This window comes from Mauremys mutica, chromosome 16 (genome assembly GCF_020497125.1).
Source record: "Mauremys mutica isolate MM-2020 ecotype Southern chromosome 16, ASM2049712v1, whole genome shotgun sequence".
In the NCBI taxonomy this organism is placed as follows: Eukaryota; Metazoa; Chordata; order Testudines; family Geoemydidae; genus Mauremys; species Mauremys mutica.
The window spans coordinates 28874726-28898561 of record NC_059087.1 but is presented as its reverse complement, the minus strand read 5'-3'; the positions used below and the strand labels follow the sequence as shown (position 1 = coordinate 28898561).

The window sequence follows — 23836 nt, the reverse complement described above, 5'->3', positions numbered from 1 at the left end:
TAAAGCCATCAAAGAGATGGAAAAGGTCGGTTATGCCCTCCAGCCCATCTGCCAGGGGCCAAGGCAGGATTGGTCCCCATGGCACATTTCCTGACTCATCTCACAGCCAGGGAGCCTTTCCGGAGAGCCAGGAGAACTTTTCCATTTTCTACATTGCTCCTCGTTGCACCCCATTGCTCCCAAGGTGCACCCACAGCTGCATAGTTCACCAGCAACGTCAGCAGCAGCAGAAGCTGTCGCCTGGACAGGATGCAAGCGTTTGCTGTGCAGTCACGCTTAGACGTGACAGAAGCTTGGTCGTGTCTAGCCGCAGACTCCACTGTCACGACCACCAGTGCAGCTGCACCGGGGTGAGTGAGGATCCAACTTTTCCCAGCATAGACACAGCCCTTGTTACGCTCCAGTGAGATGAACCGTCCAGCGCCACCTCTTAGGATGATCGTTTCAGACCCTCATCCATCGGCGCTGAGTCCGTGGGTGCTCTGGCGCTGAGCACCCACCCACCCCCCGTCGATCAGCTGTTGGCGGGAGGCACTGTGCGGGAGGGGGTGGAGTGGGGGTGGGGCATTGGGGCACCCACCTGCAAAGAAGAAAGTCGCCGCCTGTGTCCTCGACAGACTCAGTAAGGCCTCGAGCTTGCCCAGAATGCTGGCGGTGCTTAACTTTCCACACTGAGGGATCACCGGGCAGAAAGCTAAGCACGTGCAGACGCCTTGGCAAGACGGGGGCCTAAGACATCGCCCCATTCGTTAACCTTTGGAAAGTTTTGGGTTGCTTGGGTCTTTGGACAAGCACAGAGCCGGACTGTGAGCCTTTTACTCCATCCGGTGAGCAGTAACTTGCATGAACAGTTTCAGCAAACTGCTCCCTTACTCACCAGTAAGGGGGTCACAGTCGGGCCCAAAAGAACCTAAGCTTTCTAAAGAACAAGCCCTTGTATTCTGCAGAATCTAATGGGGCCAGCAGGAAATGGCCAGCCTGACCATAGACAAAGAATGGACAATGCAACCCCCCATGACAGCCGAGCTTCCTCCCTGCCCAGCGAACCCCCCACAGTGAGCCAGCTTTAAAAACAAAGCACTCTGCTCAAAATCTCGCCCTCCAGGTTCAAACCCTGTCCGTGTTTGAAAGCAAGTGGTTGCCCTTCCCCCACACTGGGGATTAACTTTAAATCAGAAGCCAAAGGCAGTGACACTGAAAGTGTTTGTATTAATACGCTCACAGTAAAGCTGCCTGCTTGGGACCCCACCGCTCTGAGACGCGCATTTAATAATATGCCATTGCAAGATTTGTGCAATGTGGCCTTGTACATTATTCATGTGAGTGTTTGCTTTTCCTTTCATCGCTCTTTCACTGGCTGCACGGAGATGGCTCTTTAAAGGTGTAAAATAGGAATGTGCAAAGCTTCGATTTAATAACCCCTCGCCAGGATAATGCACTCTCACAGATATAGGCTAATCCAGAGCTGGATCACACCTTCTTGCAACATTTAACCTTATGCATAGGCCATCTGGAATGTTTCTATGGTTACCTCCTGGCGTTTAGCTTTCGGGGTATTGCTAATGCTGAAGTTAGATCAGTTCTTCTTGGAACTTAAATTCTGGCCTGATTTTCAGAGGAGCTGAACTCCATCAGCTCTGCTGGATTCACTAAGAGCCGTAGGCGCTCAGCGTCTCTGGAAAACAGGCCCAGCTGTTATTACTCCAAAATTTCTTGCAGTGCCAGTAGCTGCTTGGATAGCATCCATGTACTTCTGTACCAGACATGGACTGGCTCCAGAACTTGTTTATATGCCCCAGCTGTGTTCATCATAAGATCCTTCGATGCTCTGCCAGTGCCAGGTATGGCTCAGGTTCGCTAAAAAGGGTATTTTACACACAGGGCGACCATTCCATTATATCTCCCCCTTTACCTTCTATATTCCTGCCATTTACAATATTTACACTATCATGCTCTCTTTGAAGTTCCAGCCTGTTAAATGTCTCTGAATCGTACTGGTTTTTTTCAATTACATGAGCTGAGTGCTTAACCGCTTGGTCATCTGGCTGTCCGTTAGTTGCAATGACTGGCTGTGGTTGGTTTGGAATCTGAATCGTCTTCTTGTTCTGCATCTGCCATCTGTAGAGTTTGCTCTGTTGATTGTTCTTTCTGAGGAACAAACTGTATATGTTGATGGTTTCTGTTGAACTCTCCACTGTCTATCTCGATCACGTATGATCTGGGTGCTGAATTCTTTTTCTTCATGACAGCTAGAGTTGTACATTTCTTTTCTCTATCCAATTTGACAGGAACACGGTCAGCAGGTTCTAGATCTGGTAGTTCTTTGAGTGACGTCTGTTGTGAAAGTGTTCATAAGCTCTTTTAGCTTTTTTTTTATCAATTTGGATATTTTCTTCATGTCTAGCCACTTTGGAGATAGATTCTTTCCCAAAGTTGGAACAGTAGTTCTGAGCTGTCTTCCTATCAGGAGATGTGCTGGATTATATCCAGTAGTGGATACTGGGGTTGATCCATAACTCAGAAGAGCAAGGAATGGATCTTCTTGCTGTAGCATTTTCTGTACAGATTTCTCAGATTCTCCATTTGCTTGTGGTTAATGTAGGTGCTAGCAATAGGATTAAAATCATATGTCATTCAGAATGACTTAAATTCTGCTGCAGTGAACTATGGTCTGCTGTCTGTCATTAGTTATTCTGGAATACCAAAGTGAGCAAAAGTGCACTTTAATATCTGGATAAAACTGCAACATGTTATCTCTTTCAAGTACATTATTTCTATATATCTGGAAAAATAGTCCACAATGACCACATAATGATGTCCTCTGAGGTCACATAAAAAATATGCATCTAGTTTCTTCCAAGGTCTGTCTGGTAGAAGTACTGTTACCAAAGGTTCTTTGTGTTATGTTGGTCTGTTAGTTCTGCGATATTCACAAGCAGATACTTTTATTCGTTATGTCCTTGCTGATGCCCGGCCACTACATTGACTGGTTGGCCTGATCGTGGCATTTAGTTAATCCTTGACATCCTTCATGGATGAGGTTTAGATTTCTCCTCTCACTTTGTTTGGAATTATGAGGCAATTGCCTTTAATCATGAGTCCATTTGACTCGCTTAATTGTCCCTGCTCCCTAAAGTCGTCTCTTGTCACTTCCTTAGTGTCCTTCAGATACTTGGGCCAGCCACCCCATTGTAATTTAGAACTCCCTGAAGTTGCATGTCTGTTGAGGTTGCTTTTTGTAGCTGGAGTAGTCTCTTTTCTGGCACTGATTGGTATGTGTCCACAGCATCCATGTATGCCTTGACATCAGGTTTGAGGGTGGTCGGGGTGGTTGAGTGTGATGCTGGGCACCATGATGGAGTGTCTGCTACTACCAGATTTCCTCCAGGAACGTATTTAGCACTTGGGTTAAATCACATTAATCTTAGCAACAGACGTTGGTATCTTAGTGGTGTTTGCTCAGGTCTTTGCCGTTGATGAGGGTTATAAGTGATTTATGATCTGTTATCAGTGTAAATGAATTCAGTCCACTCAGATATCTGTAAAAGTTCTTACATGCCCATATGGTTGCCAGACACACCTTTGCAATTGATGCGTATGGTTTTTCTGCCTCTGTAAGAGTGTAAGAGCAAAATGCAGCAGGCTTCCACTCAGAATCATGCTATTGCAATGATACACCAGCTAGGCCAGAGCTGCCTGCATTCAGACTGACCGTGGTTGGTTGGTTTGTTCACATTGCAGTACTTGAGAACTGGAGCTGCGGAGATAATTTATTTTACCTTTTTGAAGACAATTTGTTGATTTGGCCCCATAGTCAAGGTATGTTGGACTTTAAAAGTTCATTCCGTGGTTTTGTCACTGTAGATATTGACCATGGCAATTTACCATCCTCAGTTCTGGGACGTTAGTTGGTGCATTCAATTAGCAAATTGCTTTTACTTTTTCAGGGCTAGGACTGAGTCCATCTTTGTTTATTGTCTGTCTCAAAAACTTGTTTGGGGGTCAGCAGAAAATGCATTTTCCCTTGTTTAGCTTCAGTCCAGACTGACTGATTAGATTTAGGACTTTGTTGACGGTTTTGTTGTGTTCTTCCATCAAAGATCCATATATTAGATTATAGTCCATAAAAATGACACCACCATTTATGTTCATTAACAATTCTGCCATCTTTCTTTGGAAAATTTCAGGGGTATTGGTAATCCCAAAAGATCATCCTTGAAAGCAAAATCTCCCATTGGTTAAATGGAGTCAGTTTATCACTTTCTTTAGCTAAACAGATTTGCCAGAATCTGCTTGAGGCATCCAGGTCCTTTCACTTTGGGAAGGAAATCATCTAGTGTTGGGAGGATATATTTTTCTCTCACAATTGCTTCACTAAGTCTTTCCAGATCCACATAGATTTGTATTTTCCCATTTTTCTTTACAACTGGTACCACCGAGGCACACCATACTGTTGGCTCAGGGATTTTCTTGATTATGCCAGTCTGCTTCATTCTCTTTAACTCAGTTTCTACTTTATGAAGTAATGGGATAGAATCTTGCAAGATATATGTATACTATACCCTTCAACATTGTCTCTTAAGGTTATTTGTACCGTATAAAAGTCTAATATTACCAAGTATTCCATTCCTTTCGCATTAGGCCCATTGTGGCTGTGACTGAAAAGGCTTTTTTTGGTGGTCCATTGTTTATATACTCTGAATGCAAAGCTCTGGGCTGGTCTACAATGAAGTGCTACGCTGGCACAGCTGTACCATGTAGTGCAGCCGGTGAAGACACTCTATGCTGATGGGACATGTTGGCATAGAACATCTTCACTAGATGTGCTACAGCAGTGCAGCTGCAGAATCATAGAATATTAGGGTTGGAAGGGACCTCAGGAGGTCATTTAGTCCAACCCCCTGCTCAAAGCAGGACCAACCCCAAGACAGATTTTTTCCCCAGTTCCCTAAGTGGCCCCCTCAAGGATTGAGCTCACAATCCTGGGTTTAGCAGGCCAATGCTCAAACCACTGAGCTATCCCTCCCCCCTGTGCTGATGTAGTGCTGCTAGTGTAGATGAGAAGTTCTCCCATCGGCATAATAAATCCACCTCCTTGAGAGGTGGGAGCTATGTTGGTGGGAGAAGCTCTCCCACTGAAATAGTGCTGTCCACACCGGCGCTTTGGTCGGTGTAACTTATGTCACTCGGGGGTTGCTTATTCACACCCCTGAGTGACGTAAGTTATACCAACATAACCTATTGTGACAAGTTCTCCCCGGGGTGCCACCTGGAACTGGGGTACCACTGAGCCCACCTGACCCACCACCCTGGGTTCCTGTTACACTGTACTGCTGTGACAGGCCCTCAAGCCCCTCCAGCACATACACAGGTAGGGACACACCTAGGTGCAGCTACACACAGATGCTGAGAACAGCTTGGCATGGGAAGGCTCAGCCAAGGCACCTCCCAGTTGCTAAGGCACCCACCCCCCTGGAGTGTAAACTCCAAATTACAGCGTTTTAGAGATCTGTACAGCATAAGCTCATGAAATTCCCCCCATCCCTCCATGTGGAGAAGAATATACACCGCTTTCTGCCCCAAGTTACGACTCCCACATACTGGTTTTAGACAAAGCAAAAATAAGTTTATTAACTACAAAAGATACATTTTAAGTGATTATAAGGAATAGCAAACAGATCAAAGCAGATTACAAAAACGCAATCTAAGCTTAATATACTAAAGAGATTGGATATGAGTAGCAAATATTCACCCTAAATGACGATTTAAGCTGGTTGCAGACTTTCTTGCAGCTTAAAAGCCCAGGTTTTCCTTTCACAGGCTAGAAATCCCTCTAGCCTTGGTTCAGCCCTTCCCTCCCAGTTCAGTCCTTCTTCCTCAGGTGTTTTCAGGAGTCTCCTTTGGGTGGGGAGTCAGTGAAGAACCTCAATGTCACTTCCCTGCCTTAAATAGCTTTTGCATATGGTGGGAACTCTTTGTCTCCAAGCTTGGTTCCCAGTGGAAAAACACTGGTATTCAAAGATGGAATCCAATACCTGGTGATCCGGTCACATGCCCCTGTAGTGCTACAGCAGCCATGACTCTGAGGCTGTTTGTAGAGTCTTCAGAAGACTCCCCAGGAAGACTCCTCGATGGGAGATTAGCATCTGCTAAGACCTATTGTTCTCCCTAATGGCCCTTGCCAGCCAACCATCTCGACTGATTGCATTCTACCTAATGGGTGTTCCCCAGGTGCAAACACATTTATAATAGATGCATAGACAATATTCCTAACTTCAGATACCAAAATGATACATGCATACAAATAGGATAATCATATTCAGTAAATCAGAACCTTTTCAATGTTATCTTACATGACCTATCTTGCATAAAATACATCATAGTTATGCCATAATCATACCATAATAATATTACTACAAAGAATATGGGGGCATAATGCCACATCTATAGTGTAGACAAGCCATTTGTCTTTGTTAGTTGTTTCTATGGTGAACTTGTCCATTCAGTTCAGAATACCTCCAGGGCTAATCAAGGCTGTGTCAGGTGATTTTAGCTCTGGGAGGGGTTGAAGGTGATTGTAAATCACTTCTGAGATGACTGTGATGTCAGCTCCTGAGTCAATTTTAAAGTATCAGAGGGGTAGCCGTGTTAGTCTGGTTCTGTAGAAGCAGCAAAGAATCCTGTGGCACCTTATAGACTAACAGACGTTTTGCAGCATGAGCTTTCGTGGGTGAATACCCACTTCTTCGGATGCAATTTTAAAGTAAATAGTTTGGCCATGAATATGCACTCCCCAGGCAGGCGCTATGCCATCACAAGTTATAGATCCCAGAAACAATGACTCTTGATTGTCTGTAATCTGAGTCAACTCCCTGACTGCTTTGGTGCAGCAAACAGCTGCAAAATGCCTGTATGTGCCTCTGGCTGGACATACATTATCTCTTGGGATATGCCTTTTTCCACACCTTATGCATGTAGTATGAATTGGTCCCTTTTAGCCTGGGCATTCTCTCTCTGCCCAGGGATTTTATGGTAACTACTTTTCACACTCAAGTGTCTGTTTACAGTTTCTAAGTTAGTTTCAGGATTTTCAAGTTTGTCAAGTTTCTGTAGGTTTTGCTGTTTCACTGTTTTGCTATTTCAACAGCTGTGGCTAGGGTTAAATCTCTCTTCAGTTGTAGCTGCTGTGGAAGGTTTTTACCTGTTAACCCACTAACCAGACTGTCTCTTATATTTTCAGGTTTTGCATTCCCAAAATCAAAGTTTTCAGCCAATGTATCCAGGGCTCTTATAAAACATTCAACATTTTCCCCTGGTGCTTGAATTCTCTGGTGAAAACATGCTCATTCATAACCCACATCTTTCTGAGGTATAAAGTATGCATCAAACATAGCCAGAACCCTTTCATAGTAATCTTTGTGACTGTCTTCAGTAAAGTAAGAGGATTTAAAGATATGCTCTGCCTGATTCCACATAGCATAAATTAAAGAAGATGCCCTGTATATCTCCTGTTTCCTGGTGGAGCTTTGTAGTAGTTTGAAATCTTGCAAAACACTGCTTTCACTCTGTCCATTGTGAAAATTTGTCAGATCTCAAGTTCTCTGGGGAACTGAAGAGAGGCATGTTGATGAAATCCTGAAACCTTTGTTGCTGTTCCTTCTGTTTCTGTTCTAGGTTTACTTCTGACACCATGTCATGTACTTCTGTACTTTGATATGGACTGGCCACAGAACATGCTTATACACAGCAGATGTGTTCAGCATGAGATCCTTTGATGATCTGCCAGGTCCGGCTGAGGTTTGCTTTAAAAAGGCTTTTTACACACTTTGCCATCTAGTAGCTGAACAGTATAATGCAGATTAGCATTCCACTACAGATAGCAACATAAAATGGATTCTCAACAGGTGAAAGTCCCCATGTCAATGGTTTCACGTCTAAGAATTGAGATGAGAACTCTTGAGACAACTCAGAAAGCTACTCCACAAATGGCTGTGGTAAAAATGATGCAGGGTCATGCAATTTGGTTATTTCCAATTGCAGGGCTTGGAAATATCTGAAATCACTGTTAAGAAGCTGTTCACAAGCAAAAGCTGTTTTAGCTTTGAATGGTGGAACATCGCTTGGGAAAGTAGGTAAGAACTGGGCTCTTTCCTTGTAGCTAGAGGTCAAGCGTATTCATATGACTGCTGATATTGCGAAGAAATGCCACTTACATCATGAATGTTTCATTATTCAGGGGTGACAGTGGATCGGACATCCTTCCTTTCCTAAAATTCTCTGGGCACAGGGAGAAGACCTATAAAATTGTTCTTGGCTGAGTCACTGTATGTTTGCATTCAGTGACTAATAATGGTGATGAACTTCCTTAGATAAAATTCTGGCTGGCCCGTGTTGGAGTGCGCGTGCAGCAATCAAGTTTATCCCTTTAACTGCAGCCTCTGCTAAGGGGTTGCGGTTGAAATGTGCTGTGAGTTTGAAAAGGAATGTGGAGGCCCATTGTCAGCTTTAATCAGAGCTGTCACTTCTTTTTCTTTTCAATCTGTGTTGTGTTGCCAATTGTTACAGAAACAAGCTTTTTCAAGTCAGGAGCTTTGCCTGATCTGTCGAAAATGTCACAACTTGCTTGTAAATATTCCACCCCCCCCCGAAAAAAATCTGTGTTTCAAAAACCAATTATGGCGGCTGAGTGACAACACTGTACTTATCTATCACACCGTTCACACAACCTGGGCACTTAAAAGCAACTGAGTAAATAGATAAGTGCATTAAATCTCGCACTGTCCAGGCGATAAACAAATTATTCTTTCCATGCATATTTCATCACAGAACAATGACCTCAATTCTGACCCCAAATAAGTAGTATTCTTCCACCAGTAAATTCAAGATGTAAACATAACACAAGCCCTTTTGTAATAGAAGCATAACAATTATATATGTTCAGATTCATGATTCATGCTGCATAAGAGTGTTTGACAGAATTTCTGGTTCCAATGTTAATTTAAACCCTCATCAAAGAAAGACTAAAGCACAATCTGGATTTCTGAAATTTTCTTTAATAGACAAATTCTTTATGACATGACAACAAATTTGGCAACCCCCGGCCTTAGAAAATACCTTTAGCAAAAAGCAAATTGAGTATAAAGATTGTACAAGCTCCTGCAGCTCTCTCGTGGAATAGAAAGCCAGCTAAATATCACATGAAAGGCATGAATTATTACAGTACCTAAAGAGATCAAATGTGACCTAGTACTTCTCCAGGAAATCCAATAGAAGATGAAGCCCTCAAGATAATGAAGCCATCAAGTAACTTGCTCCTCTTAAAACTGTAAATGGAGGGAGTGATGATTTTAATTTGCAAACCGTGCCCTAGTCCAATCTAACAAGCAGGTTTCATATCTAGAGGGAAGCATTAGCATGCAAAGGCAGAGGTTACAGAGATGTCACAGATTACATTAACTAACACAGATCCTCTGAACACGGCTGCCCACAATGATGAAATTATGTGGCCAAGGCACAGGCTCCCCATGCAAGCCAACATTTTGAAGAGCAGAGTGCAGCCAGACTTGGTTTGATTACAACTATTTACATTTGCACTTAAAAGGGTGTATTACAGGAGATACACGGGCTGTACAGGCAAACGGTGTGAGCAGGTAGAACGTACATGACTTTGCACAGATAAATGATGCAGAGGGGGCGTGTGACACAGGGACGTTAACAGCCTATGATGTCACCATCAGCCAAGCCAGTGACTGGTGCAGTAAGGCAATGCCACCCACCCACGCCTGGCTCACCTGTGTGTCTGCCTGCTACAGCCTGAGGGTGAGCCACAGCCAGGTGGGACAATGGAGGGATCTCACTTGTCAGGGACAGAGTGAGAGGAGCACAGTGGCAAAGATGTTCACTCTCAGGGATGGCAAGGGGGCACGTAGGGGGTCAGACTGAGCTGCCAGGCGCTGCCCAGAGTAAGGGGCGGGTGTAGCTGTGCCACCCAGGAAACGGTCTGGGAAGGGATTGTGGCTCAGTAAGCCATGGAATCATTGGAAGGGGCCTCAATAGGTCACTGAGTCTAGCTCCTTGCATGGAGGAAGGACCAAGTCAACCTAGACCATCCCTGACAGGTGTTTGTCCAACCTGGTCTTAAACCTCCAGTGATGGGGATTCCACACCATCCCTTGGAAGCCTGTTCCTGAGCATAACTACCTCAAGACATAGGCACCAACTTTTTGTGGTGCCGGCGAGTGCTCGACACCCGCCCCGGCCCTGCCCCGACACCACCCCTGCCCCCATTCCCACCAGGGGCGGCTCCAGGTACCAGCGCGCTAAGCGTTTGCCTGGGGCGGCAAGCCGCGGGGGGCGGCCTGCCGGTCGCCGTGAGGGCAGCACTCAGGCTACCTTCAGCGGCATGCCTGAGGGAGGTCCGCTGGTCCTGCGGCTTGGCAGCAATTCGGCAGCGGGGATGCTGAAGGTGCGGGATACCAGTGGACCTCCCGCAGGCATCCCGCCAAAAGCCGCCTGCCTGCTGTGCTTGGGGCGGCAAAATACATAGAGCCGGCCCCGCTTCCAACCCCTTCCCCAAAGTCCCTGCCCCGGCCCCGCCTCATCCCCGAGCGCGCCGCATTCCCCCTCCTCCCCCTCCCTCCCAGCGCTTGCCGCTGCAAAACAGGTGTTTCGTGGCGGCAAGTGGTGGGAGCTAGGGGGAGAAGCAGGGACCTGGCACCCTCAGGGGAGGAGGCGGAGGTGGAGGTGAGCTGGGGCGGGGAGCTTGGCTGCCGGTGGGTGCAGAGCACCCACCAATTTTTCCCCGTGGGTGCTCCAGCCCTGGAGCGCCCACGGAGTCAGTGCCTATGCCCTGAGAGTTAGGAAGTTTTTTCTAATATCTAATCTAAATCTCCCTTGCTGCAGATTAAGCCCATTACTTCTAGTCCAACTACCAGCGGATATGGAGAACAATTGATCACCGTCCTCTTTATAAGAGCCCTTAACCTATTGGAAGACTTTCCTTAGGGTCAGGTTTTCTAGACCTTTGACGATTTTGGTTGCTCTCTTCTGGGCTCTCTCTAATTTATCCACATCGGTCCTGAAGTGTGGTGCCCAGAACGGGACACAGCTCTCCAGCTGGGGCCTCCCCAGTTCTGAGCAGAGCCGGCAGTTACCTCCTGCGTCTCACATACAACACTCCTGACCCCCCTCACGTCCCACTTGCCCTGACGGAGAGGTGAGGAGGGGGAGTAAATGGCAACTCATACGTTACTGGGGGCTACTTACTTACCCCTTTGTGTCAGCCCAGCTAGTCAAGGCACTGCCCTGCTCCACTCAATCGCTCTGCACCAGACCTGTATCCAAGATCCAGGTGGATCTCACACTGGTGTCTGGGGCGTTTGTGTGGGACATGGGTACGGTTAACCCCAAGGGATCAGCCATTCTGTCTTGCATCCCCAGTGCTCCCTGCAGACCCCCAGCAAGAGTCCTTCTGAATCACTGGATCAGGAGATGTTTACAATTAAAATCATCTCTTTTTTAATGAATGTTTATTCTCCTTAAGAAAGTTCCAGTCCTCACACGAATCTCATGAACCCCAGACAAGGTGCGAAACGCTCTTTATGCATTCCATGGTACGCTGCAAAGAAATCCTTATCTACAGCAGGCCCCCAAAATGCCATGGAAATCATCACAAGAAATTAAGATAAAGAACTCCAGAGTGTGAGAGTACCGGTCAAACGGCATAAATGAGACATTTGAGGGCAGTTCATCAGCACTCACTTTAGATCAGTTCTAGCTTTGAACAAAGCCCAGCAAACAGATAGTGCCCCATGCTCCACCCAGGAAACACGCAGTTAGTGATGGTCAGAAAATAGAGTTTTTTCCTGAGGAAAATTTTAATGAAAAAAATCATTTTTGTCTAAATTTTCCAGGAAAAAAAATGGATTTTTGGTGACAATTCATGGTCTCATTCTCTTCTATAGGCTGAGCTCCTTGGTTGTGCAACATCTCCCGTCATGCACCACTCTTGGAGAGGAGAGATGGTACTTTCAAGGGAGTCTCTTGCTGTGACATGTCATGGGAGATGTAGTCCAGAGGATACTCCAGCCTATAGAGGAGAATGAGAGTGTGGGACATCCAGACTACAACTCCCATGAGGCATTGCAGCAGCATTTCTGAATCAAAATATTTCCATTTTCTGCTGAAATATTGTGTGTTCAGTTTTCCAGTGAAAAATCAAACTATTCCTCAGAAAGCAGACACTTTTCCCACCAAAAAAATTAATTTAATCAAAACCCAATTTCCTGTCAATACATAGTTCTGATGGAACATTTTCAACGAGCCCTACAAATAGCATCTAAAACATCTTCAAAGGGCCTTCGATACTCTCCTTGCCTGGAATGAGCTACCATACTACCTAGCTGAGATAATAAGGTGGCTTTGGTGGAGGAGTAATAAAACAAGAGATAGCGTTTCTGATCCTTAATTAGTCTTAATTTTGCAGGGAATAACCAAGAGGATTGCAAGCCAATAGACACACATTCCGGGCACAAAGCCAGCAGTTCTTTTCTTTGCTTTTGAATAGCTCTGGAGATGTCAGGGAAAAGAGAGAAATCTATCTGTTAAAAACGTTTTGTTCCTATTCATTCTCCTGAGCACAATCCTGGCACACACCATTTAAAGGGTGATGCCCGACCCCTGGTTTCAGAGGCTACGCTGCACAAGAAACTGCGTGAGGGTGATTTAATGACAGGAGGTTAATAAGAATATGGAATATTTTTATCATGCAAAGCGGAGGATCAAATATAGCCAGAACACTCAAGAAAGGAGAAATCTTTTCAGGCAGCTCATCTCTTACAACAGACTCTGAGATAAGTAGGAGCCTTATCCTGTGGGATTATCCCTGTTTTTGTATTTCTAATTTGTGGTGCTGCTATGGATAGGTGCTCTCTACATCTAAATAAATAAGTGATTCAAGCGCATACAGGCTCCTGTGGGTCTAATTTTTGGTGTATTAAAGAATTACCATAATAATCGCGTTAAAGTTCTTGCACTCTCTGTTTGTGCGTGTCTCTCATTCAACAGCTCCGTAGATGATCTTGCGTTTTAATTATGACGGTTAAGACTCGTGATACTTGACTCTAAATTTGAGATGACACCAAATCCAGTGTGGATGAAAAGGAAACGCATTTAGGGACCAATTCTGATCAGCTTTAGCCTGGGGAGGGCATGCAGCTGTGGGCTTTCCGTTCTCAGAGAGAGCATGCTAACAGTCTCTGTGCTAGCTAGATGGACTTTATGCACCCCAGCACACATAGACTAACTCATCATCTGTGTCCTTTTCTGGTTAGTTTTAAGGTTTCCCCATGTAAGAACCCACAGGCTGGTTCTGAGATTGCCAAAAGGCCTTTTCAGTTGTTGTTTGGCATCCTAAAAAGCCAAGGACTCTACCAAACCTGCTCTGCCTCCCAAGAGAAAGCAGTGGCTGACAGGCTGATGGTTCCAGATTGCCACATCTGCTCCCTTACCCTTCAGTTTGGATAAACATGCCCTCAGCAGCTGTGTTGGAAAGGGCTCCAGCATCTAATAAAACCATAAATACAGTCCCATCTAGTCTAGAATGTGCTAGTAATACTGTTAATTGTAAAGGAAATCTCCTGATGAGCCATCCCGTTTTCATTAGGCAACAAGTTAGGAAGAAGGTGGATGTTGGAGGTGGCTCATGGCAAAACCCACACGGCTGTGGAGAAATTTGGGTTTTAAGGTTGACTGGCAATTGGTTATCAAGAAAATGAGAGAGCCACGGGGATCAGCGCAGCAGCAGAGATATACCGTACTGTGGTAGCCCTATGGCCTTTGAACAATTAAGAAAAGAGCTCCATCTTCATTTTTTGAATGCGTTAGCAGCTGAGAGATAATGCTGTGTGATGCATTACAGCGAGGCTGGGGTTTTGCAGAGAAGATACTACTCAGCCAACGACGAACTCACAGAGGCTCCATCTCATAATTGCTTTATTATGATAGACGATTTCTGACAGCAGGAACATTGCCCAGTGGAATGAAAGCATTGGCCGGTGGCTGAGCGTTGTAAATGGGGATGTTCACAGAGTCCATGCGATGCCTTAAGCTCTAAAGAAGGGCTAAATAAAGGATGGAAATATAGCCAAACAATAGGCCCATTGCTTCCTGCAGGGAAGGAATGCCCATTGCTTCAACCATCTTGGAGATGGGCATAGAGAGTCCTTCCAAAGTGAACACAAGCACAGACAGAGCCTGCTGTGCGGGCAGAGGAGCTTTCAGGCTCCAGAGCAAGGACAGAAGAAAAAACACAAGGATGGAGCCGAAAGAGGCAACACCTTTCCCATCCTCCACCCTCTGGGCCCAGAGAAAATAGCGCTCAGGTAAGAAGGCTGGCCAGGAACCTAGATAGGACTTGGAAGGTCTAAGTTCAGTTCTCTGCCCTTCCCCAGAGCTCCTGCAGGACCAGATGGGTCACTGAGGCCTGAATGCATACAAAGAGTTAAGTGCCTGAGTCCCTATATCAGGACAACGGTGATGCACAAAACTCCCACTGAACCACTGTAGATTCCCAAACTTCCTCAGTGCCTAAACGTTAGCAGTAGATGTTCTCTCTGCACCCAGGGGCGGCTCTAGCCATTTCACCGCCCCAACCACGGCGGCATGCCGCGGGGGGCGCTCTGCCGGTCGCCGGTCCTGCGGCTCTGGTGGACCTCCCGCAGACGTGCCTGCGGAGGGTCCGCTTGTCCCGCGGCTCTGGTGGACCTCCCGCAGGCGTGCCAGCGGATGCTCCACCGAAGCCGTGGGACCAGCGGACCCTCCGCAGGCACGTCTGCGGGAGGTCCACCGGAGCCTCCTGCCGCCCTCCCGGCGACCGGCAGAGTGCTCCCCGCGGCATGCCGCCCCAAGCACGCGCTTGGCGTGCTGAGGCCTGGAGCAGCCCCTGTCTGCACCTCTATTTCAGCCTTTGCTAATTCAGCTGCTAATTTTGCTGCATCCACCTAGGGTGTGATCTTCAGAGATGTGGAGCCCCTACTGCTTCACTGGCTTCAGCTGGAAGCAGCTCTGAGAATCAAGCAAGAGGTTGCAAGTTAGGCACCTGAAAAATAGGGCAGCAGAATTAATGGGCACTTGAAAATTTGGACCCTAGCCTATCTGGACCTCAGTTTCCCTATCATGCATCCCGACCGCATACAGGCATTGCAATGCTAGTTCTTAGGGCATTGGGAGGCTCTTGGATGTGAGGGTAATGAGCATCAGAGTATAACCTATCAATAAATAACTCCTCTGACTTAGGTTATGTCAACACTACAACCTTACCTAGCTGTACCGCTGCAGCTGCATCGCTGTACGGTCTCCCATGTAGCTGCTCTATGTCGACAGGAGAGAGTTCTCCCTCTGGCATAATTAAACCACCCCCAGCGAGCATCTCCCACTGACATAGCGCTGTCCACACTGGCGCTTTTGTTGGTGAGACTGACGTCGGTCAGGGGGGTGTTTTTTCACATCCCTGACTGACAAAAGTTTTGCCAACAAAAGTGCTAGTGTAGACAAAGCCTGCGAGTTAGTAGAACGAGATGCAGAGGACACTGCGGTGGTGTTAGATGAGGAAGTGCAAAGCCCCAGGCACTTTCCATTAGAGCTGAAATAATTGGCTGCACCCATCTCGGCTGGATTTTCGCCTTTACTTTGTCTCGTTGTCTTCAGGCTCCTTTAAGATAATTGAAATTTTCAATTTGATGCCTGCGTCCCTCTCTGCTGCTCCATAACTCCCCGCGCCACACAAGGGCTTTTGTCTGATTTACCTTAATCATTCCAACAAAAATGCTGCCCACCTGCTCTGGCCACAAATGGCCGTCCCCAAGCTAGCTCTTCTCTTGGGGTTTGAGGTGTGTAACGAAAGAGAAACGGGGTGTAGTATTATTATTTATAGTGCCATGGACCAGGATCCCGCTCGCCAGGCGCTGTGTGAACACAGAACTAAGAGCCAGTCCCTGCCCCCAGGAGCTGTCTGTAACTCCTAAGGTACAAACCAACCCTCTCACATCTGGATATGAGGCTCCGCCCCCTCAGCGGTTCCTCCCACTCTGGTTAACCGAGCTTCACACAGGTGACTCTTTCAATCCCCGCCCCTGCCACCTGTCTGTCTCTCCGGCCCTGTGGTCATTTGAGTTGCTTTTCTCTGAAGTACCTCCGCTCTGCAGACCCCTTTCTGAGGGATGGGGGTGCTAGAACTGCAGACAGCATTCACGTGGGGTGATGCCAGAGCCAGAGAGCAGGTTCTGCTCCAGGACGTGGTTTGTCTACACTGCAGTCGGGAGCTGTGACTGCAGCATGTGTAAACACATGGTGGCTCTAGTACAGACCCAGGGTCTTGGGCAGATGGGATTAGCCTGTGCAGTTACCTGTGTTGCTGCAATTTCATTGCTATTGTTACTCAAGCTAGGTTTGATCTGACTATCACACCTCTCAGTTGCAGTGTAGACAAAACAGCCCCAGATCACAGGATCTTTCATTAACCTCCATAGTGCATTTCCTATGTAATTTGCTCCCTGCTATCACCCGCAGGTCTCTTCCAAGGCTCCTGATTCCCAGCCCTTGCCTTTCTGCCCAGCAAGCACCTCAGACTAGTTCCCCCGTTAGCTTGCTGTTTTCCAGGCGGCATCTCACTTTATTTCCTGCCCATTTTTCTCTCCTCTCTTGCTCCTTCTTTGTATTATTAATTTCCTGCCCTGCTCCACACACACTCTCAGACGCTGGTGTTTCATTTCATTGCCAGCTCAAAGAAAGACGCAATTGCTTCTGAGCACAGAGCCTGGCATTCCCCTGTCTCCTTGCAGTACAAAGAGTGCTCTCCGAGGCACTCCACAATCACGGCATTCCGTAATATTAACTGAATATTAATCCTCCTTCTCTGTGCTCAACTCTCCCTGGGAATCCTGTGTGTGTAGCCTCTTCCCTGCCGGCAGATCCAGGACAGGTCTATGCGGGCTCCAGAGACAAGGATGAAGGTAAGAATGTACCAGGTGTCCTTGTCTCCAAGGGGAAAGCAAAAAGCCTGGATTTTCTTCTTGGGACATGACAACCACTTCCCACCCTGAGTGTATCTCTGTCATTTGCAACCCCCAACAAGTGCTTTCTGAATTCTGGGAACCAGTGTAAAGCTTTGCCAGGCCCAAGTGTTCATAGATCGTGCATCAGGCTCCCCAAAAGCATGAAATTAAATAATCAGCATCTTGGGTTCTTTTTATTTGCCTTTTGGTTGTTATTATTGTTTATTTGAATTACTGGCGTGCCTCGAAGCCCAGTTCTTGAGCAGGACCTCATTGTGCTAGGGGCTGTACAGATGTAACATCGACAGACCCCGGTTGTCAGCAGGCGGGATCGAATGTGGGACCTCTGGAGCTTAGTGCATGAGCCTTACCGCATGAGCTAAAAACCAACTGCCTGTTGGGATGTAGAGCAGACTCATTTTTCTCTCTCTAAGTGGTCTCGGTGCCACTAGATGGGACAGAACACCACACCCAGATGGTGTGTCGGTTACATAGACACAGAACAAGAGTTGTCCAACGTTTCTCTGCAACCATGAAGCCTAGAAACATTGTTTTAAAGTGGAAGCTGATCCCTTGGCTCCTGGAGCAGGGCACCAAATAGTGTGGGACTCAGGACACAATCACAAGAGTTGGCAACACTCTGTGTTCCTGCTTTAAATGACTCCACGCAATAGTAGAGCAGACGAGTTGCCTTTCACAGATTCCAGGACGAAGAGGAGCCATACGGCCAGGTAGTCTAAGCTCCAGAGGGGAAGTGACCTACCCAAGCTCACACAGCCGGGTCGGGGCACAGCCAGCATTAGAACACAACGTCTCTAACTCCTAGGCTGGAGCCCCACTGTATTACCACACAAAGACCTGCTGAGCCATCTCTGTCACGCCTCTGCTCTGTTCACAATCACTGGGTGCTGCCCCTAAAGCTCCTGAGATGCAGGAGGCAGAGAATTCCCCAAAGCCTAAGCTGAGCCCAATCAATGATCACCAGGAGCCTTCATCAGAAAGCAAAGGGGGACTCCAACCCTGCCAGGAAGAGAGGCCCCAGGGTAGCTGCTCCCGATGGGCCTTGGCTCAGGAAGGCCGAACCCGACCAGGAAAGAGAATGCTGCATCCCATTCTCCTAGAAGGCCCCAGGTTCCCACAATCTCAGCAGCTGGGCCCCCTCCCACAGGTCTCCCTGGGCCATGGCTCTGTACAGGCAGGGCCTCACCCTAGCGACACAGGTAGCTGTGCCTCCACCCAGGTCCCCTAAAACTCTCCTCGTATGAAGGCAAAATGGCTCAGAGATCAGGAGGCCATGGCCAGTAATCTCATTCGCTTCACCGTGGCCCAGGGCCTGGTAACTCATCTCTACAGGAGTTTAGCTTTAATTGCAGTTGTAAGTTCATTTGATCTCCATAGACACTACAGCCCCTGCCTTTGGGGGGGAAGGGAAATGACTTTTCATGAATGGCGGAGCCTGTATTCATGAGGGACTTGCTCTTTCACCCTCCCTAGGACAGCGGGGGGAAGTGCTGCTCTCCGGGGCTAACTGGCGGCAGGAGGTGCCTTGTGCATAGTTGCTGCTTTGGTGGGGATCTAGATTCCACGGCACCAATGGCATCAAAGTCACAAACTCCCCACTATGCCATGAAGAATCGGGATGCAAAGCGCTGGGAGGTCTCCTAGGCCATCCCCTGTAGGCAGCATCGGATTGTCTCCCACACTCCAGTTGAGTCTCTCAGGTCTTTATAAACCTCCAGATGAACCCCCCTGCCTTATACGCTCATCATCAGGTTTTCCAGCCGAGATTTTCTATCGCTTCATTCCCTCTCATTACTGCTACTCCCCCCCGACATCGAATGCCTCCCTTCCCCACCTCAGTGTTTACACCCTTCCAATATATGCCGTTGGCCCTGTCATCCATTACTCCTCATTTAGCCGATAGGTACATATTTATCTCTTTGTATCTTGCCTCATCCATCAATCCCACCAGCCCCCTGAGCATCACTGCCGCTCCTCTCTCCAGGCCCACCCATTCATCTCACGCCGTTATTGCATCTGTTTGAGTTATATTTGATTATCTCCTGTCAGATCTCATGCCACCCATGTGTTTTTGTTGTGCTGGAGACGCTTTTAGGGAGCTGTTTGTTACCAAGTTTCACAATTTATGCTGATTGCCATAGGGATGGAGGAGGATACCCTGTGGGCCTGGTGCCCCCTTCATCTCTGGTTACCATGGGGATGGGGGAGAAGATCCCCCTGGCCTGGTACCCCCCTCAATCCTGGTTACCATGGAGACGGGGGAGGAAATCTCCATAGCCTGTGCCTCTCCTCATCCCTGGTTACCATGGGCATGAGGGAGGAGATCCCCTTGGCCTGATGTCCCCCTCCATTGGACTCCTTGGGAGGCAAAGTTCCCCTCACACCAGGATCCCAGAGAGGCCATGGAGAGAAGACAGGCTAGAGCAGCGTTTCTCAAATGTGGCCACCAGGAGCTTTTCCTGTGGCCACAGAGTTGTGGGCGGTGATTGGGGGGAGCGGGGGCCGGCAAGGAGTGTTAACATATAAATATCACTTTTCACAGAAACAGACTTACTAGCTAGCAAGTCTAAAAAAAAAAGCAGCCGAAAAAGCAAAAGAAACAACACCAACAAAAAGACAAGAACATGCAAAGCACATTATTTGTTTCTATTCTGTGTAGTTGCAGTAAAGAATAGAGACAATTGTACATTATTTTTATTATTGAGCCTTCAGTAAAAACCTACATACAGAAATTACAATGATCTGGATGCGTATATGGGCTCATTTATTTGTTTTTCCTAAAGTTAATTAAATATTTTTGGAAAAATTGTCAGAGCGGCCACCAGCAAGAGTCGGTGGCTGCGTTCTGAGGCCACTAAAATGTTTCTTGTGAGACCCCCGTGGGCTACATCAACCTCTGCATGCCCAGGGAGGGGATGTGGGGAGGAGCCCAGCACTAGCCCTGCAGGGTGGATAGAAGGGACATGGGACGGGAGGAGGAAGGAGCAATGGGAGATGAGGAGTGAATAGGCTGATAGTGTTTGGTGGCCTAAATATGTTTCAGTTAATAGGACCCACCATCGACACCCCAGACACCCTATTCACCCTCTCCTGTTAGTTACCAAAAAGAACAGGCTGTGACACTTTCTTGAGTTCTCCAGAACCACCAACCACTGTGTTACCCCTTTGCCTCAGCCGGTAAGAGCTTTCCTGGAGCTTAAAGTGTTTATCTGTTTAGGGGGGAGGGATAGCTCAGTGGTTTGAGCATTGGCCTGCTAAACCCAGGGTTGTGAATTCAATCCTTGAGGGGGCCACTTAGGGATCGGGGGGGGGGAGGGATGTTACTTTGTCCTGCTGTGAAGGAAGGGGACTAGACTCAATGACCTTTCGAGGTCCCTTCCAGCTCTATGAGATAGGTATATCAGCTCTCTGCCTCACCAGAAAACTCATTGAGACTCTCCCAGTGTCAACTTTGCCTTGTAGGTGCCATTCAGTGAACCCCCAGTTCCTGACCCCCCTTGGAAGGAATGTGCTTCTGCAACATCCAGCCCACATCAGGGGTGCCCACAGAACTACCAATTCTGCTGTCTCCAAAGAGACAGAGTACACCCACCCTGCTGCCTCAGCTGAGGACACACCTTGCTTTACTATCACAGCACGGAGATGACTTTATGGTACAGCTACATTGAAGTTTATTTATAAAGACCAGACCTTGAAGTGATACTGAGCAGGGATGATATAAATGGAAAATAGTTACAGATAAAACAAGAAGAAAACATGCTTTCTAGCGTGTAAAACCGAGCAGATGACAGCCCTGGTCTCAGGCAATTTCTCGCCTCTAGTCAGTCCTCAGCATTCTCACTCCTCGTGGCTGGGGGGATTCACCTTTCACAGATTCCAAGAGCACTGGACCCTTTTGCCCGTAAGTGATAGATAATCAAGGAGTCCCCTTTCTTCCCTTCTATAGTCCAGAAACCCTTGGAAACGCATTCTTTGAAAAGCAGGCCCAGACAAAGCTCCTCTCCCCGGCTGCTAGTTCTTCAGGGTGCAGGCACCAAGCCTCTTCTTCATCTTCTGGCCAATTCACTTTTACTATTGGTTTGATCACTTCGTTTCTCTTAGATCAGTGGTTCTCAAACTATTGTAGTGGTGACTTCTTTCCCATAGTAAACCTCTGAGTGTGACCCCCCTTATACATTAAAAACACTTTTAAACATATTTAACACCATTACAGATGCTGGCGGCAAAGCGGGGTTTGGGGTGGAGGTTGACAGCTCGCGACCCCCCATGTAATAGCCTCACGACCCCCTGAGGGGTCCCGACTCCCAGTTTGAGAACCCCTGTCTTAGATGGAAACATACTTTCATTGTCCTTTGCTTGTAATCAAGCCATGCTGTTTTTTCATTCACCTGTTAACTTGATCCATGTAGTCAGAAAGGACACATTCCTTTATCCAGGGCAGGCTTCTTTACTATCTGCTTCCAAAACTCCAAGAGAAACTCTCCAACCGCATCTTCCACAAACCCACCCCACAGACCTTTCGAATGATTCCTAAGATACACAAACACGGGAACTCAGGCAGACCCTTCAAGAGGCCCCGGCACTCTTACTGAAGGAATATTGGGACTCATAGAAACCATCCTCAAGCCACTCACCACACAAAGAGCTAGCTTCCTCCAGGACACAACCGACTTCCTCCAGAAACTCCACAATATTAACAACCTCCCTCAGAACACCAGCCTTGCTGCCGTGGATGTCACTTCCCTCAACACCAACATCCCTCGCAATAATGGTTTTGGTGCCTGCCTCAAATATCTACAAGACAATGGACAACCCTCAGAGATCCACCCCAAACACATCGTGGGTGGCAGCAGGGTCTCCAGAGCTCCAAGCTCCCATGGGCAGTGAGGGGCCCCTGAAGTCTGAGACGCCATGGGTGGCGAGGGGACCCCAGAGCTCACAGGCAGTGGGAGAACCCTGGCACTGTCCACTGTAGCAGCGGCAGGTGCTGGACCCCTCCTCCCCAGCAGGGCTTGGACTTTCATCCCTCTGTCAGCACCATTTTGTCACAATTATTTTTAGTAAAAGTCACAGACAGGTCACAGGCAATAAACAAAAATTCACAGAAGACCTTGACCTGTCCATGACTTTTACTAAAGATAATCATGACAAAATTTTAACCTTAAATATGTGTTAACTACTTAGGCTAAACTATCTGTTCACCCTTGTGTTTGGCGGTGATTCTTGGAGTACCTTTCCAGACCTGAAGAAGAGCTCCACGTAGCTTGAAAGCTTCTCTCTCTCACCAACAGAAGTTGGTCCAATAAAAGATATGACCTCACCACCTTGTCTCTCTCATATTCTGGGACCAACACAACTGCTGCAATGCTGCAAACAACGTTGAATCCCAAAGTCAGCCCCTCCCAGCCCCAGGGCCATAGGCTAAAGGTATTCTATTCAGTTCTATTCACGGCGAGCCCATCACCATGGTACCTGAGTAAATGCCAGTTCCCACGGATGACATGAATTTGAACCTTGTCATCACCTCCTTTCCCACTACTTGTGGGGGTATCAGACACTTTTGCTATATGTCCGACCCAAGGTCAGCTTCTAACCTCAGCCTCCTTTCCTAGCCCTGTGACTCAGTCTCCACTAGCCCCTCACTACCCCGTCTCCTCTCCCAAATGCTTTCTCCAAAGACAGAACAAATGACAATAGGAATGTAGCTTTTCAGGGATGAATGGAGCCCTGAGGTATCTGAGATTCACGGCTGATGTGTGCCCTTTCTCAGCTGCAGATGGTGTCCTAGGATGTAATGGGATCCGATGAGTAACCATGGTGATGTGCTCAGATGTTAAAGTCATTTCCACATTTGGGCCCCCCCGGATAGATCAGCAGGAACCCCTACTGCATCTTTCTCTACAGCACTGAGCTGGGGTCACCCACTGTATCAGCTGGATGGATCCTTGCTATCAGTCCCAGTGATGACAATGCCAGGGCAAAGTTGGCAGGACGGCAGGAGCCTGGCTGACTTTCCTGCTAGTATCCCCACCTCCCCCTTGCTCCAGCTCCTTGGGAAGGGTGGTTTGTCCAGGAGCTATGGCTATGTTCCTAATTCCAGCTTGGTCAGTGGGTATTATTCTAAAAGACACCAAGCAGTTCCATCATTTACCTGGATGGCAGCCCTGTCCAGTGTAGATTGATGTCAGATAATAGCCCTGGGAATGAGGTAGAGCTGGTGCATATTGACAATGGAAGTGGGGGTTGAGCAACAAAAAAAGCCAGAAGCATTGATGGCTTTGGCACAGGGACACGGTGCATCCGAAGGACATGAGAGAGAGAGGGCACAGGATGCTCATTTGCATTCTGTTTCAGCAGATTGGACTCTGGGGCACTAGGTCTCCTCCTGGAGATTATTGTCTTTGCATTAGTAGATCTGGGATCCATTCCAATTATACCAGGCTTTCCTTTTTCATGTCTTCCCCAGGGAAACATTACGGGATGTGGACTTATCCTGCTAGACACCAGCTAACCAGGAGATCCAACTGGGTACATTTCTGAGAAAAATATGGGAACATACCCCCTGAGCACAGAGAGAAGAGAAATAACCAAGGTAAACACATACATCCTGTCATCCTGAAAGACCCCCAAAGCATCTACAAACCATTTATCACCTCACTCACTGTCAGACATGTTCTTGTATAAGCCATTTTCTCTGAGGTATAAAGGTATGCAGCCAGAACCCTTTCATAGTCATCTTTGTGACTGTCTTCAGTAACATCAAA

The 23836-nt window shown here is 47.4% G+C and overlaps 1 long non-coding RNA gene across 1 annotated transcript in view; it reads left to right on the top strand.

The window, feature by feature from the left end:
• LOC123350774 overlaps nucleotides 1-23633 on the top strand; it is a 37192-nt gene extending 13559 nt beyond the window's left edge. The window contains exon 3 of the long non-coding RNA XR_006573817.1: nucleotides 23539-23633. This is a non-coding gene — a long non-coding RNA (uncharacterized LOC123350774). The remainder of the gene's footprint in view (nucleotides 1-23538) is intronic.
• The last annotated feature ends 203 nt before the right edge of the window (nucleotides 23634-23836 follow it).